The sequence below is a fragment of the Callithrix jacchus genome, chromosome 5 (assembly GCF_049354715.1).
Source record: "Callithrix jacchus isolate 240 chromosome 5, calJac240_pri, whole genome shotgun sequence".
NCBI lineage: Eukaryota > Metazoa > Chordata > Mammalia > Primates > Cebidae > Callithrix > Callithrix jacchus.
In genome coordinates this window covers 136,970,339-136,992,460 of record NC_133506.1, presented here as the reverse complement: position 1 = coordinate 136,992,460, position 22,122 = coordinate 136,970,339, and the positions used below count along the sequence as shown (strand labels likewise).

Sequence of the window (22,122 nt, the reverse complement as noted above, 5' to 3'; positions counted from 1 at the left end):
CAGGGACCCGAGTGCAGGAGGCCCAGGCCAGGGGTCCAGGGCCAGGGTCCTCAGTGAGCTTCCGTTTCCACCTCAGCTCTTCTGAGTACTGGAGGATTCACTCCAATCATAGTCGCTAAAGGCCCTGGTGGCCTTGAAGGCTGTCTTGCAGTTTCTGTGGGTGGATGCGCAAATGTTCCCGGCATGGGTGTAGATGGTGACCCTGAGATCACCATCTCAGGACGGAATGGTCAAGGTGGAGAGAGGACCCTGGGGACTCCCTGGGCTGTCAGACCCTGGACAGACCCCCAGTGCGGGCCCCCTACTCCTTGGCTGACCCTCTCGGGCCTGGGCCAGCTGTGACATGAGGGGCTGTTCCTTCTGGCTCTGCCTCCAGCTTGAAGTGAGGCATCACAAAAAGAGGAGGAGCCTCCTGTTATAACCGCACTTGTCCTGACAATTCCTGCCCCAACAGGAAACAGGCCCCGGCACAAGCCACCTGGCCTTGGTCCCAGCCCGGGCACCCGGGTTCATGCGCTGGGCTGCCTGGTCCCAGGGTGTGGAACCGATTTATTCGGTAGCTTTGTCGCTGATTAGTTGCAGGTGAGTGCATGGCACGTGGTTTGTGTTGTAACAATATTTTGGGACAATTAGATTGAAACCACATTGCTGGCGGCCCCATTGGCGGCTGGCCGTGGCGCTGCACTCTCTCTGCCCTTTGTGGCTCCAGGCTGGCCGGGCCACCCCCACCCCTCCTGGGACCTCCCCATCTTTACCCCCACCCGGCTTCCAGACCCTCCTTCTAACCTCCAGCTGACCTCGTTAGTTGTTCCAGGAAACAGCTGCTGGGAGATTTCCCAGGGCAGGTGGGGAGGGGGTGACCTGGGGGACCCATGTGGGATTTTGAGGATGGATGACCCCCAAGACAGTCTCTGCACGCCCCTGTCTCTACCCTCAGGGAAGGGCCCCCAAGCACCCGCTCCTCAGCCAACAGCCACTCTGAGTCCACTGCATCCTGTAGGAGGGAAAGCCCGACCCGGTGATCCCCGAATGAGAGGGGCCAGCCAAGGCCAGATGTTCTGGGCCCAGCTCAACCACCGAGGGCTCGGTCCAGGGATCCCTCGGCCCGGGCGCCAGCGCCACCTAGAATCCCCGCAGCGGGAGTTGGGCCTTGCACCTAATGAATGCACAGGGGCTGAAGGTAGCCGGTTCCCGCCGAAAAGCAAGGCCGCGCGGGCTGCCACTCACAGTGCCCCCTCCCACCTGGGGCGGGCTCATGGCTCAGCATGACCAATCAGAGGAGGGTCTGCGCCGATCACGTGATTGGGTTTGACAGCTCTGGGCCAATCAGCCTTCTCAGCAGTGGGACTCTGGTGCCAGCAGAGGGCGCTGTGGTCTTTGGTTCACCCGGCGGGGATGGGGATAAGGGTGAGGGTGGAGATCAGGGTCGGGGTCAAGGTCGGGGTCTGGGTTGGGACTGGACTCGTGGGCTCCCCTACTTGGGCTGAGGATGAGGAGGAGGCGTCAGGATGAGGAGGAGGGGCCGGTGGCAGCAGCCGGTGCAGGGCCCCTGACCTTCCCCGATCAGAAACCTCAAGTGCGGCTTCCGTTTCCGCGTAGGGGCGGTTGAATCCCGGGGCTGTGCCAGGGGACTCAGTGCTGGTGAAGGGAGGGTTGATCGGGGCCACAGGCGGCAGGCGTCCACCTGGGGAGCCCATTCTCAACGTGTGGTCCGCCTGCCCACAGCCGGCGCCCCTGAGAAGCGCAGGTGCGGGCTGGTTTCCAGGTCGGCGTGTGGAACCGGGGCCGACCCACCATGGGGCTTCCTACGTGAGACCCTCTAAGGTGCGCCCCACGGGGAAGTCCAGATTGAAGCGTGAGTGAGACACCGGGGCGGGGAGGGTTGTGGTGAGAGCGATGGGCAGAAGGGAGGCGGGATTGTGGCCTCCAGAAGGCGGGTGGGCACCGGGAGGGAGCCAGGCTTCGGGGAGAGTTCTGCAAGGGCGGCGGGGCATTGCCGACTGGTGCCCACCCCCTCAGCACAGGTCTGAGCTGGTCCCACGTTGATTACTCGGATGCCGTTTGGAACCCTCAAATATCACCTCATTTCCAAGAGGCCCACAGTGTCCCGGCTTTGCTGGTGCCTTTTCTCACCTTTGTCTGTCCCTGGGGATCCAGGCTGGCCGTGGCTCACACAGCCTCCAAGACAGCTCCTGTGGTCGGTCCCCTTTCCCACCACACTGGTTTGCAATCCTTGTCCATACCGTAGGCACCAGGTCACCATGGCCGCAGGGGTTACTGGGAAATGCAAATGCAGCCTGCACCCAGGGACAAAGAACATGAATGGGGTCCCCTGAGCCCTGGTGGAACAGGTAGCTGGGCCTCACTGGCCAGGGTGAGGGGTGAGACCTGGCTCCATCTCCCTGCCGGGCGGCCTTGGCCTCTTGCCATAGCCAGCTTTCTCCCTTTGAGACCCACCTTCCTGCATGTGGGCTCATGGCCTGGGTTCAGGAGCTTTTGACCAGATGGGAGCGCTGTGAGTGACAGACAAAGTGGCTTCAGGTGCAGCATGAGCATGGCCTTCTGCCCAGACTCCTGGAGGGCTGCTGACCCAGTAGCTGCAGGACAGGCCATGGCATGGCTTCAGTGCCCCAGGTGGACAGAGGTGTCTGTCTACACAGCTTTCCACAAATCCCTGAAGACAAACATGTGGCCATAGTGGAGAAAGCTGGGGGCCGGGGAGGGGGCAGGGAGTGTGAGCCTGGGTACCGGCTCCATCACACTTGTAACTCCTCCTAAAAGTAAATGGGGGACTTAAGCCATTGTCACTGGGGTATTAAAGGAAACTGTGACAAAGCCCAAAAGCCACAACCAGGAAGAAATTTATTGCACAAAATGTTTGACATTTCTGTGTGATAAAGACATTATCCTTTTGTATTTTATTTTTTTAACGAGACAGAGTCTCACCCTATCGCCCAGGCTGGAGGGCAGTGTCTCCATCCCAGCTCACTATAACCTCTGCCTCCTGGGTTTCAAGTGATCTCGGCTCACTGCAACCTCCGCCTCCCGGGTTCAAGTAATTCTCCTGCCTCAGCCTCCAGGTAGCTGGGATTACAGGCACACACCACCATGCCCAGCAATTTTTTTTGTGTTTTTGATGGAGATGGGGTTTCACCATGTTGGGGTCTCAAACTCTTGACCTCAGGTGATCTGCCTGCCTTAGCTTCCCAAAGTGCTGGGATTACAGGTGTGAGCCACCAAACCCAGCCAAAAAACATCATTCTTAACAAACGTTAAAACACAACACACTGATCAGAGAGATGCAAATTAAAATCACAGTGAGATACCAGATACACCACACCCTTGCCTGTGTAACTAACATCAGCAGGGCAGACAGTATCAGGTGTTAGTGAGGATGAGGAGGAACTGGAACTCTCATACTGTGGTGGGAATGTGAAGTGGTGCAACCACGTTGGAAAGCAGTTTGACAATGAGGGAAACACACCTACCATGTAACCTAGCCATCCACTGCTGGTGCTTACCCCGACCTTATACACAAGTGTTCATAACAGCTCTATGTTATGAACTGGAAGAAACAGCCCAGATGCCCACCAGCAGGTGAGGGGTGCACACACGGGGCACCCAGACTGGGGGGCTGCTCGGCAATTGGGGGGTAAAACTGTGGTGCATGGAACAGCATAGATGCATCTGAAATCACCATGCTGAGCCAGCGAAGCCAGTGTGTGCTGCTGACTCCATTTCTATGAAATTCTAGAAAGGGCAGAACTAATCCATAGTGACCAAAAGTAGACCCATGGTTGCCTGGGGCTGAAATTGGGTTTGAGATTGAAAGGAGCCTGGAGGAACTTTCTGGGTTTCTGAGATGCTGGGTAGGTTCTGTATGTGTGTTTGTTTGTTTTTTTAAGTGGCAAGATCTTGCTGTGTCACCCAGGCTGGAGTGCTGTGGTGCAGTCACTGCTCACTGCAGCCTCAAACTCCTGTACTCAAATGATCCTTCCCTCTCAGCCTCCCAAGTAGCTAGTGTTCTGTGTCTCGATTGTGGTGGTGGTTCCACAACTGTCAATATTTGTCAAAACACATCCAACTATACACTTAAAATGGGTGAATTTTCTTGTATCTAAAGTGTCATCCTGGCTGGGTGTGGTGGCTCATGCCTGCCATCCCAGCACTTGGGAGGCTGCAGTCGGCGGGCCACCTGAGGTCAGGAGCTGGAGACCAGGCTAGCCAACATGGCAAAACCCCATCTCTATTAAAAATACAAAAAATTAGCTGGGCATGGTGGTGGGCACTTGTAATCTCAGCTACTCAGGAGGCTGAGGCATGAGAATCGCTCAAACCTGGGAGGCAAGGTTGCAGCGAGCCAAGATCACACCATTGCACTCCAGTGAGATTCTGTCTCAAAATAAATAAATATAAATAAATAAATAAAGTATAGCTCAATAAAGCTGATTAAATTTAAAATCCACGGTTCTATTTGTCCTCTGTCAGATGGCAAGGGTCAGAATGACCGACAGTATCTAGCTTTCCCACAGAGGCAGGGAAACAGGTTGCCATCCCTGGCCGGGGAAGGGGGGTGATGTGTACATTGGCACCCATTTGCAAGGCCATTTGGCAATATCAGTCACTATTTGAAATCTGCATAGCTTTCACCTGGCAATTTGTTTTCTAGGAATTTTATCTTCCAGAGGTACTTGCATAAGGGCACAAGCTACATGAACAGAGACGTCCTTTGCGGTAGCGTTTTGTTATGTTGAAAAGTTGGAAGCAACCTGAATGTCCAACAGTACAACTGGCCAAATACATATCAGCTGGCCAACCATCCCAGTGTGCCCAGGGCGATCCCAGTGTCGGTACTGAAAATCCCTGGTTCTGGGAAACCCTGTAATCCCTCAGGCAGAGTACCCTCAGGCAGCTGGTCCTCTAAATGTACCAGGGTGTGGACAGGCAGAGAAATGCTACAAAGTCATGAAAAATGGTATGTGGGTTTCTGTCCTACTATAGAAGATGTTCATGGGATAGTAATGAAATGAAGACAGACGCCAAGTTGCGAGTGTCAGGTATGGCAGGACTGGATTTGTGTGTGGATTCGACGCACGTAGCTTCCACCTCTCTGCATGCGCAGAGGGCCTGGGCATGGGAAGCCGAAGCAGGCGGTTCACAGACGCCTCTCTGGAGCCTGGGGTGGGAGGGTTTGCTACTTTTTGCTTTAAATCCCATTGTGCCATTGGCTTCATTTTCTTTGTGTGTGCATGGATTTTATAATTATAAAAACATTTCCTAAAGGAAGTGCGACCTTGGTCTGCAGTGAAAGGCGGGTGGGTGGGGCTGTGGTCACAGCCGCAGTAAGGCCGACTCGGGGGTCCAAGGCTGCTGAAGCCTTTAGCAAGGGAGGGAAATGGAGAGTGGGAGGGGCATCCCGGAGTCAAGGTCCGGGGCAGGTGGAGAGCACGGACTTCTCCCCTGGGGTGGAGCCCTCGCCCGGGTCCGCCACTCTCTAGTCCCTCTTGCGAAAGGCAGCCCCTGTCTCGACCAAAACACCGCCAGCCTGGGATTGTTAAACAAATTGACTGGCTGGGCCCTGAGCCCGACTAATTCCTGTGTCTTAATGAGTGGGAAGATGAGGTTTTATTCATCACTGGGGCTTTAAAAATTGCAGTAAAGTGGCCCACTTTATAAAGAAAAAATCAATAGCAAAAAGAAAACAGGAGTATGTAAATGGACAGGGTGACAAAAAGCAGGCCAATTACCCCAAAATGAGACATAGTTATGGCTCCATTAACTCAATTATATTTTCAAAAGGATTTCTTACGAGGCCCCCACCCCACCCCGCCCGCACACGCCTGTAATTTTTACATCAACTTCAAGCCATTAAATTGCATTAAATTATTTTGTGGGAGAGAGAGGCGTGTTTGGGAAGACAGAGCTGCGGGCGGCCCTGTCCGGCTCCAGTGGGGGGACGGGGATCAGGGCAGGCAGTCAGGGAGCCCCCACAAGGGCCCGTCCAGGGGGCGGTCTCCATCGATTCAGTCCCGGGAGATGAGAGGAAGAGGAGCCGTGGGCTCTCCTGGGTGTGGAAGACCAGGGCCCAGCCGGGGACAGCCAGGCACTTGGTCATTCCCAAGTCCCTAAGTCCCCATGACATGTTTATCTCCGGATGGCTCTCTACGCTAATCCACACCCCAGATGAGCAGCCCCATCTATGCCAGTTCACGTGGGCACGCAACCTTGCTGGCTTCCTGAGCTTTTGTTTGTTCCATTAGAGTTAGAAAATTTAGTTTTTGGAGATAGGGAAAAATAAAGTTGTATGAAAACACATCAGAATGGGAGACTACTTGGGTATGTTTGAGGCCTATCCTTTTTCTTTCTTCTTTTTTTTGAGATGGAGTCTTGCTCTGTTGCATAGGCATGATCTCGGCTCACTGCAACCTCCGCCTCCCAGGTTCAAGCCATTCTCCTGCCTCAGCCTCCTGAGTAACTGGGATTACAGGCACCCACTACACACCGGCTAATTTTTGTATTTTTAGTAGAGACGGGGTTTCACCATGTTGGCCAGGCTGGTCTCGAACTCCTGACCTCATATGATCCACTCGTCTTGGCCTCCCAAAGTGCTGGGATTACAGATGTGAGCTGCCACGCCTGGCCTGATGGGTATTTTTCATATCACCCCTTTGAGGCACAGAGTGAGTCCCCAGAACTCTGGGCTTTGATGTGACACTGGGCATGACTCACTTGTTCAAGCATGGATCACCCTGCCCATGCTGGGGAGGCCGTGAAATCCCAGACTCCATGCACAGCTCCTGGCCGGTTCTATAAATGTGCCCAGCCCTGAGGCAGTGGCTGTAACCTGCTTTTCCCCGTCAGCCAGGCCCTGGGGAGCTCAGGCCTGCCCTACATAAGTCTGTACCTGGGCCACACTGGCCTGAGCAGTTAATATCATGGAGTTCAGGCAGAGTGGAGGAGGAGGAAGAACTGGGATGTGGAGAAGACCCTCAGACAGATCCCTGGGCAGAACGCTGAGGGCCACATGGCCAGGGTCAGTGGCGGCCAGGGAAAATAAACCCACGGTGATGGACAAACGGTGCAGAGTTGGGCTGAGCAGTGGGGCTGGGGGGACCCTGAGGCAAGAGCCAGGGCCCCTCCAGGGCTCAGGGCCAGGGAGCCAGGGCTGGCACAGTGACGCTTAAACCACAAAACAGAAGAAAACAAATCTGCCCATTCTGCCTTCTGGATGTCACACCCACGTGGCCAGTGGGCCTGCACAGGACAGGGCCCAGGGCCCAGGGAGTGGGCCAACCTGGGCAGAGTGTGCAGGCCAGTTCTGCAGGGCTCTCCTACAGGGTCCCTGGGGCGCTGGCCCTGCCAGGGGCTTTAGGAGCAGTAGTGAGGGAGGAGGGAGAAGGCAGCTGAGGCAGAGGGACCCCTTCTGGCAGGCTCCTGCAGGGCTGACGACTCTGCATGGCCTCTTCAGGCTCTCCAGCCCCTGCAGCCTCCATTCTTGCAGAGCACCCCAGACTGGCAGAGACCATGCAGCCGCAAGATGGTCCCCGCTCCCCTGGCAGCCAGCACACCCTCAGACCCAGCGTGAGGATCTGGGGCAGCAGACTGACAGGGTTAGGTGGGGAAAGACCACGTGCATGATGTGCGCATGTGTGTATCTGTGTGTACATGTATTTGTGTGTGCACACGTATGTACATGTGCATGTATATGCACATGTGCATGTGTGCATGTGTGTGTACATGTTTATGTGTGCGTGTGTACATGTTTGCATGTGCATGGGTGTAAGTGTGTGCATGTGTGCGCGTGCATGTGTGTGCATGTGAGTACGTGTATGTGTGCATTGTATACATGTGCATGCATGTGTGCACTTATGTGCACGTGTATGCGTGTATGTGTATGTGTGCATGTATGTGTGTGCATATGTGTGCATATATGTATCTGTGCATATGTATGTGTATCTACGAGTGCAAGTGCATATGTGCATGTGTGTACGTGTATGTATGTGCATGTGTTCATGTGTGTGAGTGTGTGCATGTGTGTATGCATGAGCATGTGCGTGTGTGTGCATATGCGTGCATTGTGTGTGTGCATGTATACACACGTGTGCATGTAAGAGACAATGATACACCCTCAACTCTCATTGCCCCCACACCGGCCCCTCAGGGGAGCTGTGAACCCCAGCGTGTGCTCCCAGGTGGACGGCGAGGCCACTTAGGACAGCCTTCATCCATGCAACACCTTGGAGGATCCCAGGGCAGGAGAGTCGGTGCCATGTGCTGGGCCCAGAGGAAAGTTCTGGGAGGTCCCAGTAGAGGGAGTAACACCTGAGGCTGGGCAGGGCAGGGTGAGGGGAGGCTGAGGCTGGGAAGAGGAGAAACCTGGGGAGTTCTGCGTCCCCAGAGGCCTCAGCTGGGGGAGCTGCTGGGTGCTGGGGAGAGTGTGGGTGGGTCCATTCCCACAGCCCTGCCCTGCTCTGATAATGCTCCTTAGCCTGTGCCTTGTTACTACCCCAGGCCTTGGGTCCTCCCCACCCTCCTGAGCCTCAGCCCTTCGGACAGAGCATGGCTGTCCTCCCTGGCTGCCTGCCACCCCTGGGCTGGGGCGCCAGCCTCCTTCCCACTCCCTCAGCCTGTCCGTCATCTGCCTGCTCCTGCTGGCAAGTGGCCTCTTGGCCATGTACTGAAAGAGCCATTGTTCAGGAGGGGATGGAGGGAAGGCTGGCTGGTCAGGCCTGGGTACGGGTCAGACTCTGGCGTGTGCCAGTGGGTGAACTCGACTGTCCCTTGGGGCCAGCTGGGCTGCCTGCAGGACCCAGAGGCACCGTGGGGAGGCCTGAGTGAGTGGAGAGGCCTCAGTGAGCTCAGAGGCCGCCCCCTCCTCTCAGCGCCTCCCTCCACAGCTGAGGGAGGCAGAAGAAGCTGCATTTTGCCGGGTCAGCTGCTGCAGCCTCTTGTCCAGTGGAGACCCTGGGGGAGGGACACACGGGGCTCCCTGTGCAACCAAAGAGGCCCTGGAGAAGGGGCTTCCCCAAGGCAGCCTGAAACCTCTGGCTGGCAGCGGCTGGGAGCCCCCTGCTTGAGGAGCAGCTCTCATGGCGTGGCCCCTGAGTGCTGTGTAACATAGTGCTCTGGGGCTGGCAGGGCCTGGGTGGGGGGACCAGGCAGAGCTGGACACCGGGGAGCCTCCCCGGACAGCTTCCCAAGCCTGCCGGCCTCCCTGGCCTCAGTCATAAGATGGGTTGAGAGACAGCAGAGGCTACCCGGTGGGATTGCGGTGAGGAACATTTGAGCCAGAGGCCGACCTGGCTCTTTGTGGCTCCAGGAGGCCAGAGGTGCCTCCGCCATCAGAGGAGCCGGCCGCAGAGGCCTCCCACCCTGTTCCCCAGGAAGGGCCCCATTGGGTGTTTCCAGGCCACCCAGCGCTGGGGGAGTTGCAGGTGCTGGGGTCACCTTGGAGGGGGTGCAGCCCGTCCACATCGGCTCTGCGTCCCCCCTCCCCACCCCCACAGGCTGGCATGGCTGAGCCCGGGCTTCTCAAGGTGAGGAGGGTGTCCTTGAATGCCTGGCCCCCTCACACCAAGGTCTGTGCACCAAGGTCATGGCTGCTCAGGAAGAGGGGAGGGTGGTGGGAGGTTATGGTCTGACGGGAGGAGGGAAATAAAAAGAGATTACATTTTTAAAAAGGTTCTCTAGCTGTCTGCTGACGCCACCCTGGTCTCCATCCGTTTTATAGCCTGACGAGCTTGAGCAGCTGGGCCTCGTCTGTCAGGGGCATGCGAAGGGTGTGGGCCAGGAGTGGAGCCCCCGAAGGAGTCCTGGATGGGGGCCACCCCTCCTGGGGCCTGGGCTCCCTCTGGGGCTGCTCGGGCTGAAGAAGCCCAGCCCCGGGCTGGGCAGGGGTGCTGTGCGCAGGTGGGATGGGTGGAGGGAAGCTGGCCCCGGGCAGGCGGCTGTTATCTGGGCCCATCTATCCCCCTGACAGGTCAATTTTCTCTCGTGTTTTACAGGAGCTTTCAGGGCAGGAAATGTGATCGGGCAGCTGATTTATCTCCTTACCTGGTCTTTGTTCACAGCCTGGCTCTGGCCCCCCACCCTGCTGCAGGCCTGAGGATGGACGTCTCCCCAGGGGTCCCCACCTCGGCCTCCGCGGGGACTGTGCTGAGCCCAGCTGTTCTGTGAGATGAAGATAAGAAGTCAGAGACATGAAGGGCCTGCCTGGGGCAGTCTGGCTTTCTTGAGAGGGCTGCACCTGGCTCCCTCCTCCCTCTCACCGGCAGCCTGCGGGTGCTGAGGATTAAGGGGCTGTGGGCTGGGGTGTGGGGGTGCAGGGATGGGGAAGGAGGGACTCCCATCTCCCTGTGGGTGCTGAGGATGAAGGGACTGTGGGTGGGGGTGTGGGGATGGCGAAGGAGGGACTCCCATCTCCCTGTGGGTGCTGAGGATGAAGGGGCTGTGGGCGGGGGTGCGGGGATGGGGAAGGAGGGACTCCCATCTCTTCTTCCTCATCGTGTTTTTCACCACTTAGGTCGACTTTGGTTTCTAGGTCTTTGAGTTCTCTCCTGATGGTGGCAGAGTCCTCAGATCACTGGTGCAGACAAGGCTGGCACTGGGACCCGCTCAGCTCAGCCTGTGCCCTCCTTTGGAGGTAGGTTGGGGGCCTCAGCAGTCACCCTGGCCACCTCTTGAAATAGTGAATGTCTTTCATCTTCAGACAACAGGTTCTGATCTTATTACAAGGTATGGAAGTGTTCAGAACAGTTCAGCTTCCCACACCCCCCACCTCTGCCAGGAGCGACCCCATCTCCCTCAAACAGAATTCTGGGAACCTGGAGCCAGGGGGTCTTCCTGTGCCTCCCCTGACAGCTCTGAATGAGTTTGCCACGCACTTCAGTGCTGGCCTAGGCTACCAAACAGGCGGGAAGCCAGCCCCGCCCCCGCCCCACCTCTCCTCAGCCCAGCCCCAGCCCCAGCCCCTCCCCAGCCCAGCCCCAACCCGGTCCTAGCCCCAACCCGGTCCCAGCCCCACCAGGGCCAGAGCTCCCTGTGCAGAAGCCTCTGCCTGGTATGCAGGTGTCCAGGACACACCAGTCGCTTGACTCCCGGTCAGGCAAACACACATCAAGTCCTTGCAAGCCAGGGCTGTGCTGGCATCTCCAAGAAGAGGGAGTCCCGGCCCTGACCACAGGGCTCCTTTGACAGGGCAGATGCTAACTTGGCCTCCTGGGGGGCTATTGTGGGGTGTGCTGCCTCCTTGGAGACTCCACTCCTGGGCACAGGGTTTTGCTGAGACACTGGCAGGAGACACCACCCACAGCTAAGTGGTCTCCGTGCGCAGCAGGAAGCCCCAGACCAGCCCTAAGGGAACTTCCCAAGGCTCGGCAGGTGCCTTTTGCCGCCATCCCCCAAGTCTTCTCCCCGGCCCTCTCCCAAGCCTTGAGCAATAGCTGACACTTCTAGAAAACTCCTTACTGAGTAACTGGCTGGCTGCATGGGTGGTGGGGAATGCAGTTGCCCAGGGCCTGGAATTGGAGGGGCCTGTGGTGAAGGCTGTCCTGAAATTTTTAATCATTTATCTCTGAACCTTTTTTTTTTTTTGAAGCAGGTCTTGCTCTGTTGCCCAGGCTAGAGTGCAGTGGTGCCATCTCGGCTCACTGCAACCTCCACCTCCTGGGTTCAAGCGATCTTCCTGCCCCATCCTCCCAAGTAGCTGGGATTACATGGTGGGTGTCACCATGCTTGGCTAATTTTTGTATTTTTAGTAGACACGGGGTTTCACCATTATTGGCCAGGCTGGTCTCAGACTCCTGGCTTCAAGTGATTTTCCCACCTCAGCCTCCAAAAGTGCTGGGATTACAGGCGTGAGCCACTGTGCCCAGGCTGAATTTGTGAGGTTTGATGGGACGGTGGGGTGTGCCCACGAAAAAAACAGATGTGGTGGCTACCATTCTCGAGGCCACATTTGCAGAGCCCATGGTGCTCTGAGAGCACTAGATCCAGTGGCTCCTCAACTCGTGAGGGGTTCAGTGAGACAGGAGTTGAGGACAAGGGTGGTGTGCCCAGGAGAGGGATGGGGCTGTGCTTCCGTGAGAACCAGAAAACACTCCAATCACAGAAAGGCCATTAGTGGCCTGAGTTACTCATGCCTGTAATTCCAGCACTTTGGGAGGCTGAGGTGGGAGGATTGCTTCAAGACCAGCCTGGAAAATATAGGGAGACCCCATCTGTATACACACACAGGTGTGCACACACATACACCTAGCCAGGTATGGTATCTCTCACCTGTAGTCCCAGCTACTCAGGAGGCTGAGGTGGGAGGATCACTTGAGACTAGGAGGTCAAGGCTGCAGTGAATTGTGATAGTGCCACTGCATTCCAGCCTGGGTAACAGACCCCATCTCAAAAAAAATAAAGACAAGAAAGCAGTTGAGTTAGTTTTCTGTAGAGTTGTGCTATTTGGAATAATGGAATCTGTGTGCATGTACCAGCTACAAAATACAAACTGTGTGATCTCAGCAATTTTGTTTTTATTTGCTTTTTATTTATTTATTTATGAGGCAGAGTCTCACTCTGTCACCCAGGCTGGAGTGTAATGTCATGATCTCGGCTCACCACAACCTCCACCTCCTGGGTTCAATTGATTCTCCTGCCTCAGCCTCCAGAGTAGCTGGGAGTACAGGTGTTCGACACCACACCCGGCTAATTTTTGTATTTTTAGTAGAGATGGGGTTTCACTACATTGGCCAGGATGGTCTCCATCTCCTGACCTCGTGATCCACCTGCCTTGGTTTCCCAAAGTGCTGGGATGACAGGCATGAGGCACCACGCCCAGCCAATACTTTAACATTTAACTTTTTTCTTTACTTTAGAAGGACATTAAATAGCAAATAAACACCCTGGCTGACTTGGCCACGAAAGGAAAGGAAGGCCTCCCCTGCTGGCACGTTCACCGAGCCTTTTCCTGCCTTCTGAATAAGGGGCCAGGAATTCTCGTCCTGTGGCGGCTCCCCAGATTGTGTGGCAGGCTCTGCAGATGGCAGACAGGACTGGTTCTTCCTTGTGGAAAGCCAGGGCTGGACACCTCTTGGGAATGGCCTGTTGGGGTGACCCTCTGACACATAGCCTGGAATCCTGGCCAGCTCAGCCTCCATCCGCTGAGAAATCAAGGTGACCCTGTGGCTCAGCCCTCAGGGGGCGCTCGGCACACAAGAAGGCCCTTTCAAGACCCCCTGTTCAGGGCTGGGGCCCCCAGGAAGGGTTAAGGCAGCTTCCCAGGGCTCTGTTCTTCCCCAGGAGCTGGGCCTGGGAGCCAGGGTGTTTTCATCTCCTCCCAGGCCTCTGCTGCTGATCCTGGTCGCCATCCATCACTGCCCCCCACACCGAGATGCTGAGAGTAGGATACTTATCTGTGTGGGCTTGGGAAGGGGAGGAAGCCTGGCAGAGGGTGGGGGGCTGAGAAGGAAAGGCTATGGCAGGGCCACTGTGCACTTCTGAAGCCTCTACTTGCCGGTACCTGGCCAGAGGCAACCCCACTTCCTCCTGCCCTCATCAGGACAGACAGGTCTTCAGGGCTCTGCGTGGGCAGAAGGCTGGAGCCGTGGGGCAGAAGCATCCTGGCCTGGCCTTGGAGGAGGGAGGCCACAGTGAGAGTGGAGGCTGTCTGTACCAACCTCCCCAGACTTTGGCCACAGCCTCCCTTTGTCACTGGGACCTCAGCGTGACCCCGACCCACCTCAGGGTGCTCACTGAGGTGGGAACCTTGCCCACCACCAGCTCAGATGCATTGTGTGGACTTCCCTCTCTCTGGGGCTGAGCAGGAGCTCCCTCCCCTCCACACCAGGAAGCTGGGAGAGAGCTGAAGGTCCTAGGATCTCCCTGCCCTGGTCATCAGCCCTAGCCACTGATGGTCCCTGCAGTGCCATGTGTGGCCTGGGTTTGGAGCTCGGCACCCCACCAGCCGGGAACTCTATGAAATCCCGACACATTGCATCGCTCTGTCAGGTGTCTACATGTGACCAGGCAGCGGTAACAGCCCTCCAAATGTTGGCAGCAACCACAGGAAGCCAGTCCCCAACATGCCTACTGCCCAGAGGGCCTGTTTCACCCTCACGACACCAGGCGTGGCAGGGATGGGGATGAGGAGCTGAGGCCTGGACCTCTCGGGGTCCCAGTAAGGGGAGGCCTGTCTGTCACGGGTGTCTGATGAATGTGGAAAGGCCATGGGTCCCAGCGTGGCTGCTTCTAAGGGAAGGGTGGGCAGTGTTGCCGGAGGGATTCTTCGTTGATTAAGCGTCTACCGTGTGCCAGGCCAGGGGAGGGGATTGTGTTGATTAAGCGCCTACTGAGTGCCAGGCTGGGGGAAGGATTCTGCATTGATTAAGTGCCTACTGTCAGGCTAGAGGAGGGATTCTACATTGATTAAGTGCCTATTGTGTGCAGTGCTGGGAGAGGAGTTCTGGAGTGACTAAGTGCCTACTATGTGCCGGGCTGGGGAGGGGTTCTGCATTGATTAAGCGCCTACTATGTGCCGGGCTGGGGGAGGGGTTCTGCATTAATAAGTGCCTACTGTGTGCAATGCTGGGAGAGGAGTTCTGGAGTGATTAAACGCCTACTGTGTGCTGGGCTGGGGAGGGCTTCTGCATTGATTAAGCGCCTACCACATGCCAGACTGGGGGAGGGATCCTACATTAAGCACCTACTGTGTGCCAGGTTGGGGGAGGGGGTTCTGCATTGACTAAGCACCTAATGTGTACCGGGCTGGGGAGGGGTTCTGCATTGATTAAACGCCTACTGTGTGCTGGGCTGGGGGAGGGATTCTGCATTAAGTGCTTGCCACCTGCCAGGCCCTTTGTGAGATTCACTTAATTTCTTGCCACAGCCAAGGAGGGGGAGGGGTTAACGCTGTATTTCAGATGAGGAAACTGAGGCTCAGGTGAAGACACTTGTCCAGTCCCATGGCTTCGGAAGGTGGGGAGGGAATGTCAGCCTGGGCTCAGGAGAGATAAGGAAGCTGAGGCTTGGAGCTTTGTGGGGCCTGGAGTGCTGTCCTCCCGCCTCCTGCCTTCATTCAGAGCAGCAGACCCTATAGCACCTGGGGCCTCTCCTGCCAGTTCCTGACCATGGGATGGGACCTGCACGAGACATGAGTCTCGGTGTCCAGTAGGAACGGGCAAGGCCCGGCCAGGCCTGGCACACAGTGACTGCCTGCTCTGTGCGGCAAGAGCCAGCCTCTCCTAAACCTCACTGTCCACCGGCGCCCACCACCCCTGCAGCCTCTGCTTCCTGCGCCCATGAAGGCAGCCTTCTCCCAGGGGCTGCTCCAGCCCTCCACTGGGGGAGCGAGTCGAGGGGCCTGGGACCCCACCTGTGTTCTTGTCTCTATCCATCCTTGGCTGTCACCAGCTTTAATTACCCTGGCTCCATCGCCCTGGCCCCTGCACAGCTGGAGGGCCTCTGGGCGGGTGGGCAGGGCCCCTTGCCTGGGCCCGCCACATTCCTGGATTCCTCCCCAGGGCCCACAACCGGCCCTGCAGGCCTTGGGGTACAGGGAGTGCAGGGGTGGGGATCGGGCAGAGGGGGGGAGGCTGCTAGATGGGGAGCCTGGAGACAGACAGGGTGCCCCAGGACTCCCAGCTGTGGTGCCTGCATCCCCTGCCACCCTTCCTCACAGCCCTGTTCCCTAGCCTGGCAAGAAGTCAGTGACTCATCACTCGGGCCCCTGGGGCTGCCTGGGGGGGCTGGGGTGCTTCTCACCCAGGGAAGGGAAGACCAGAGAGAACCCTCCACAGTTGGGAGCAGCAAGCTGCCCAGGAAGCCCCTTGCAGGCAAGACCATCTGAGGTTCCAGCCACCCCCACCACTTGGAACAGGCCCAGCCTCTTGGTATCTGGACAAGCCCCATCTGGGGTGCATCTTTTTGGGGAGACTCTCTGCTCTTTGGCTGCTGCCCTGGGAGGGCCAGTACTGGGAAGCCCTCCCCTTCCCGGGGCTGGGTGGGCCAGCTGCGGAATGGCAGCTCCCCCTAGAGGGACTGGGGAGGAAGTGGGAGGTGCTGCCCACCGGCCTGTCCCCACCCCGGCTTCTCCCAGGATCTGCCTCCAGCTCCGAACACGAGGGGCCCGCCGCAGGTGAGTTTCTCTGGAGCCTGAGCAGTCACTGCCGGAGCTGCCCGAGTCCCAGTGTCTGAACGGGCACCTCTCCACCTCTGTGTTTGGGCAGTTCTCCCCTTACATCTGGAAGTTTTAGAAAAGGAAGAAAATGTACATGAAAGCGGGCTTTTTTTTTTGAGACGGAGTCTCGCTCTGTACCCAGGTTGGAGTGCAGTGGTGTGATCTTGGCTCGCTGCAACCTCCTCTTTCAGGTTCAAGAGATTCTGCCTCAGCCTCCTGAGTAGCTGGGACTACAGGTGGGTGCCACCATACCCAGCTAATTTTTTGTATTTTTAGTAGAGATGGGATTTCACCATGTTAGCCAGGATGGTCTCGATCTCCTGACCTCATGATCCACCAGCCTCGGCCTCTCAAAGTGCTGGGATTACAGGTGTGAGCCTCTGTGCCTGGCTGAAAGCAGGCTTTTTATCTTGTTGAATGTTCCAACACCCTTACTGGTTACATGATGGTCGTGGGAGATTCAAGGATAAGTTTCCTCCTGGTGGCCTGAGGGAGGCAGGCAGGGTACATTCTGCAGGGTCCCTGTGAGGACCTGGGCTGAGGGTGGGTTTGAGCAGAGGCTGACATGGTCTCATCCTCTGGCTGCTGTGTGGGAACAGACATGGGGAGGCCAGGGCGGAAGTGAGGAGACATTATGATCCTGGAGAGAGGTGAGATAACCTGGATGGTGGTGGAGACAGGAAGTGGGGAGAGGTGGTCCAAATTGTGGGTATCTGAACATGGACCCAACAGAATTTCCTAACAGATTAGATGAGGGGTGTGACTGAAAGGGAGGTATCAAGGATGGTTCCATACCAGCTACAGGAGCTCCAGCCATTGCATCTGCATTTGAGGCAGCAGGAAGGAGAAAGGAGGGAAGGTAAAAGACTATTGAAAAGCTTTCAGCTGGGGCAGGGCATGGTGGCTCACACCTGTAATCCCAGCACTTTGGGAGGCTGAGGCAGGAGATCACTTGGGGTCAGGTGTTTGAGACCAGCCTGGCCAACACAATGAAACCCTGTCTCTACTAAAAATACAAAAAATTAGCCGGGCATGGTGGTGGGCGCCTCCCAGCTACTCGGGAAGCTGAGGCGGAAGAATCGCTTGAGCCTGGGAGGTAGAGGTTGCAGTGAGCTGAGACGGTGCCATTGCATTCCTACCTGGGTGAGAGTAAACTAAAAGAAAAAATAAAAGAGAAAGAAAAGCTTTCAGTCCGGCTTGGTGACTCATGCCTATAATCCCAACACTTTGGGAGGCTGAGGCCAGTGGATCACTTGAGCCCAGGAGTCTGAGACCAGCCTGGCCAACATGGCGAAACCCTGTCTCTACAAAAAAAAATTAGCCATGTGTACCTGTGGTCCCAGCTATGACTGCACCACTGCACCCCAGCCTGACAGAGTGAGACCCTGATTCAAAAAAAGGAGAAGAAAGGAAAGGAAAAGGGAAGAAAGGGAAGGAAGAGGAAGGGGAAGGGGGAGGGGACGGGCCTTTCGGGAGGTCATGAGGTCTGCCCAGCCCTTCTGCTTATGTTGGTCAGGCTGTAGTCACATGACCACACCTGGTGCAGGCGAGGATGGAAAGGTGAGCGCTAGCTGGGGCCACGCCACGGAGACCATAAGGCAGTGTGGCCAGCCCAGGTGTCAGTAGTTGCAGAAATGAGGCTGGGACAGATGGTGCCTGGTGACGCCAGAGGAGTGTGGGGGCCACAGGGGACTCGGCTCACCTGGACCTACCATGGAGGCTGGGGAGGGAGATGAGCTTGAAGGGTGGGAGGGCCAGAGAAGCCGCATTTTCAGAGCTCAGGAGCCCAACAGGGACCCCGTCCAGCCATGGGACCACTGCCCTTGGGTCTGGGGGGTGCTGCACGGGAGGGCAGAGGGCAGAAGAGGCCAGGAAAAGCCAGTGCCCACCTGTCAGTTCCCAAGAGGGCAGAAGAGGCCAGGAAAAGCGAGTGCCCACCTGCCAGTCCCTAGGGAAGGGACCAATCCCAGGCCCCTGGATCACAGAGGCTGCCTGATGGGGCAGGCAGGAAGGGGTTGAGGCCTGCGCCAAGCGGGAGCAGGTGAGGAACCCTGGTGGGTGTCCCCCTTCTCCACCTGTGGGCATCTGTGGGAGCGAGGCCATGCTTGTCCCTGCGCAAGCTTTAATGGGGACATTCCTGTGGTTCTCGGACAAGTGCCGCACATTACATGGGTGTCGTGAGCTCGGCTCCCTGAGAGTGTGCAGGCAGCTCAGAGATCCAGGGGTGGCAGGGACAGTGAGGGGGCACCAAGGCCTCACACCCGGGCGGTGGCCTGGCCTGCAAGCAGCTGGATGTGTGCTGTGTGAGCTTCCCAGCCTGCAGGAACAAGGTTCACAGACTGGGGAGTTTCATACCACAGACACCACCTTGCAGTTCCAGAGGCCAGAGCCCATCGGGGTGGTTCCGACACTGTGAGCCAGGCCTGTCCCGAGCCCCCGCTCCACGGGCCAAGGCCATTCTTGGCGTCTGCTGGCTCTGGCCTCATGTCCACACGGATCCTCCCTGTGCGCGTCAGTGCCAAAAGAAAAAAAGCAGCTTCAACTGTCCAGGGCACCTGGGCCAGGCGGCTCCCCGGGCCAAGCTCTGCCCAACCCGGCACTCCTGAGCCCTCCCACCTCCTTTGGGCATTCTTTTCTGAAGCAGGCCAGGGCTCATGGGGGATTTCACCGCAGCTGGGCCCCGCATTTCTTTGGTGGGGTTTGCGGCAGGGCAGAGGGTGCCTGCATGCCGGTGTGGGAGGAGGAGCCTCATCACAGACACGCCGGGGGTGCAGCAGCCTCATGCTCTCTGAGACTGAGGTTCCCAGAGACCGCAGAAGTCGAAGCCAGTCCTCCAGACCTCTTTCCAGATGGTGCCCAGGGCTGCCATCCCCGTGACCTAATGAAAAGCTGTGGCCCTTGCAGCAGACATGCTGGTGGTGGGAGCCCCAGAGCAGGCTCAGAGAGGGTCCAAAGCATGCCAGGGTGACATAGCCTTGGTGCTCAGGAAGCCACACCTGGCTCCTGTGGGACAGCGACATCCCATCAGTTCTGGCAATCACACTTGAGTGTGGGTGTTGAGGCTGGAGGGTGCTGGCTGGAAGCCAGCTTCGGTGCCTCCTTTCTCCTCCCCTCCTGCTCACACTTCATCCCAAAGCATTTAGGTTGGATATGTAATGCACCCACACATACACCATGCACACACACACACACAACACACCATCCACTCACACATGTCATACACACAGACGCACAACACACCATCCACTCACACATGCATCATACACACACACATGCACAACACACCACCCACACACACCATGCACACACACACGCACAAACCATCCATCAACACGCCATGTACACACACGCACAACACACCATCCACCCACACACGCACCATGCGCACGCACACATATGCACAATGCACCATCCACCCACACATGCACCCGCACACACAACACACCATCTATCCACACATGCATCATCCACACACACAAACACACCACTTACACATGCACCATGCGCACACATGTACAACACACCACCCACACATGTACCATGCACAAACACACAGGCACCATGCACACACACACACTATACACACACACACACGCACGCACCCCCCCACATCATACATGGCCATACGCACCACACACAGTATACATACACAGACACATGCACCCTACACACACACCCCCATAACCATAACACACCATAAACACACACCTCGGCAACATCTCTTCTTGCTCTGTCCAGTGGGAACTGAGGAGCCAGGAGCACACCCAGCACCCAGATCTTGGCTACTAAGCCCCCTCCCCTCAGGAGGTTCCTCCTCCCAGAAACCAGGGCTCCTGGGAGAAATGGCTGAGGCCAGCCTGGGCAGGAAAAGCACAAGAATATCCATGGGGCCTGGAAGCAAGAATGCTGGGAGCACAGCAGGACGCATGGAAGGACCAAGGGCCAGCCGTGGGGGCTCCCGAAAGGCCGAGCCTGGGACAACCTGAGCATCATCTCAATAGCGACAGTCTCGGGTCCTGACCCACGGAGTAAGATAGGAACCCTGAACCCATACTGATGAGACTGAAAGTTCAAGAAGCCCCAGGATACTGAGTTTGGAAGATGCCCCCACCCCCAGAAAGCACTCACAGTTCCAGAGAAGGGGATGCTGGGAGGAGAAGCCTAGCCCAGGAGATGACCGGAAGCTCAGGAGCCCTGGGCCACATAGCCACCGTGTACCACAGGTGGGACACGGGGCCTCACCTCTGTGGCAGAGACACATAGCCTGAACCTTCCCATGAGGGTGGCGGGCAGCATCACGGCCCCTGAGGATGTGTACCCTAATCCCGGAACCTGTGAATATGTGACCTCACAGGGCAAATGGGACTTTGCAGATGTGATTAAGGTTCCAGACCTTGAGACAAGAGACGATCCCGGATTATCCAGATGGGCCCTAATCACAGACGGGCCCTAGGATTCTAATCACAGGAATCCTCAGAACCGGAAAACCTCAGCTGGGCTGGAGAGGAACAGGACTGGGTCCTTGCCATGGGGAAGGTGGGGAAGGTAGGGAAGGGGCTGTGAGCAGGGAACAGGAAGCCTTCAGAAGCTGGGGATGGCCTCAGGGTACACCCAGCATGAAAACAGGAACCTTGGACCTGTGACCCTAAGGAGCTGGACTCAGCCAATGACCACAGAGCAGGAAGCACTCTCTCCCGAAGCTTCCAGAAAGGAAGGCAGCCAGCCGACACCTCAGTCTGACCTCCAGAACCCAGATGGAATGCATCTGTGTTGTTTAAGCGGCTTAGTTTGTGGCAATTTGTTGTAAAAAAAAAACTACTGCAATGAAAAGACATCAAACCCAAATTGAAGGATTGGTTATCAAGCACCGAAATTCCTCAGAACAAACAGCTGAACAGGAAAAAGAGCAAAAGTAAGTAAGCATTTCACAGATGAAAAATGGACAATGAAAATGTGAATAAACAATCAACCTCTTTTGTAATTAGAGCAACAAAGAGATTTCATTTCATTCACCGGATTGGTCAAACTGCTAATAACCGAACATTAGAGCAGAGGCCCACAAGCTAGTCTTGAGGCCACACTGGACCAGCTGCTGTTTTTGTAAATAAAGTGTTATTGGAACACAGACACGCCCACTTGTTTACATATTGTCTATGGCTGCTTCTGACCTGCAATGGCAGAACTGAGTATTTGTGAGACCATTTGGCATTGCCAGAGACTAATGACACAACTGGGAATATTTGCAAGAGACCATTTTGCCTGCAAAGCAAAAAATATTTAAAATCTTACTCTTTCTAGAAAGTTTGCCAACCTTTGATGTAAACCATGAAGAGCTCTTATAGCTACTTTGAAGAGCAATTCGGCAATATCTTGTAAAGTCGCAGGTATGCATATGCTTGATTCTGCGATTCCACTGCCAGGTATTTACCGTAGAGAAACTCTAGCAAATACGCATGAAGGAGGCAAGTATGTTTACTGCATCACTGTTTCCAAGGCAAGCGACTGGAAACAGCTCAGGTGCCCTCGGCGGGAGAGTGGATGCAAATCTGGGCTATTTAAGAAACATGAGCAACCATGAGACTCAGCACTGCAACATGATGGCGACTGTCGTAAACAAAGTTGAATGAAAAAGAAAGTTGCAGAAGGGCACATATCTGTAATTCAATTTTTTTATTTTTGAGACAGTCTCACTCTGTCACCAGGTGCCAGATTGGAATGTAGTGATGCAATCTCGGCTCACTGCAACCTCCGCCTCCCAGGTTCAAGCAATTCTGCCTCAGCCTTCCGAGTAGCTGGGATTACAGACGTCTGCCACCATGCCCAGCTAATTTTTATATTTTAGTAGAGACAGGGTTTCACCATGTTGGCCAGGATGGCCTCAATATCTTGACCTTGTGACCTGCCCACCTCGGCCTCCCAAAGTGCTGGGATTACAGGTGTGAGCCCCCATGCCTGGGCTC

At 56.2% G+C, this 22,122-nt stretch overlaps 2 long non-coding RNA genes and 1 pseudogene across 2 annotated transcripts; all 3 read left to right on the top strand.

Moving 5' to 3' along the window:
- The first annotated feature begins 1,379 nt into the window (after positions 1 to 1,379).
- Positions 1,380 to 5,132, top strand: LOC144582731 (uncharacterized). The gene is made up of 3 exons (XR_013536074.1): positions 1,380 to 1,407; positions 1,726 to 1,824; positions 5,002 to 5,132. It is a non-coding gene; the product is annotated as an uncharacterized LOC144582731 (long non-coding RNA).
- Positions 5,133 to 10,070: 4,938 nt separating this feature from the next.
- On the top strand, positions 10,071 to 14,617 carry LOC144582730 (uncharacterized). The gene is made up of 3 exons (XR_013536073.1): positions 10,071 to 10,281; positions 10,541 to 10,642; positions 12,864 to 14,617. It is a non-coding gene; the product is annotated as an uncharacterized LOC144582730 (long non-coding RNA).
- A 331-nt stretch (positions 14,618 to 14,948) lies between these two features.
- Positions 14,949 to 18,711, top strand: LOC103793422 (uncharacterized; annotated as a pseudogene).
- Positions 18,712 to 22,122: the final 3,411 nt, after the last annotated feature.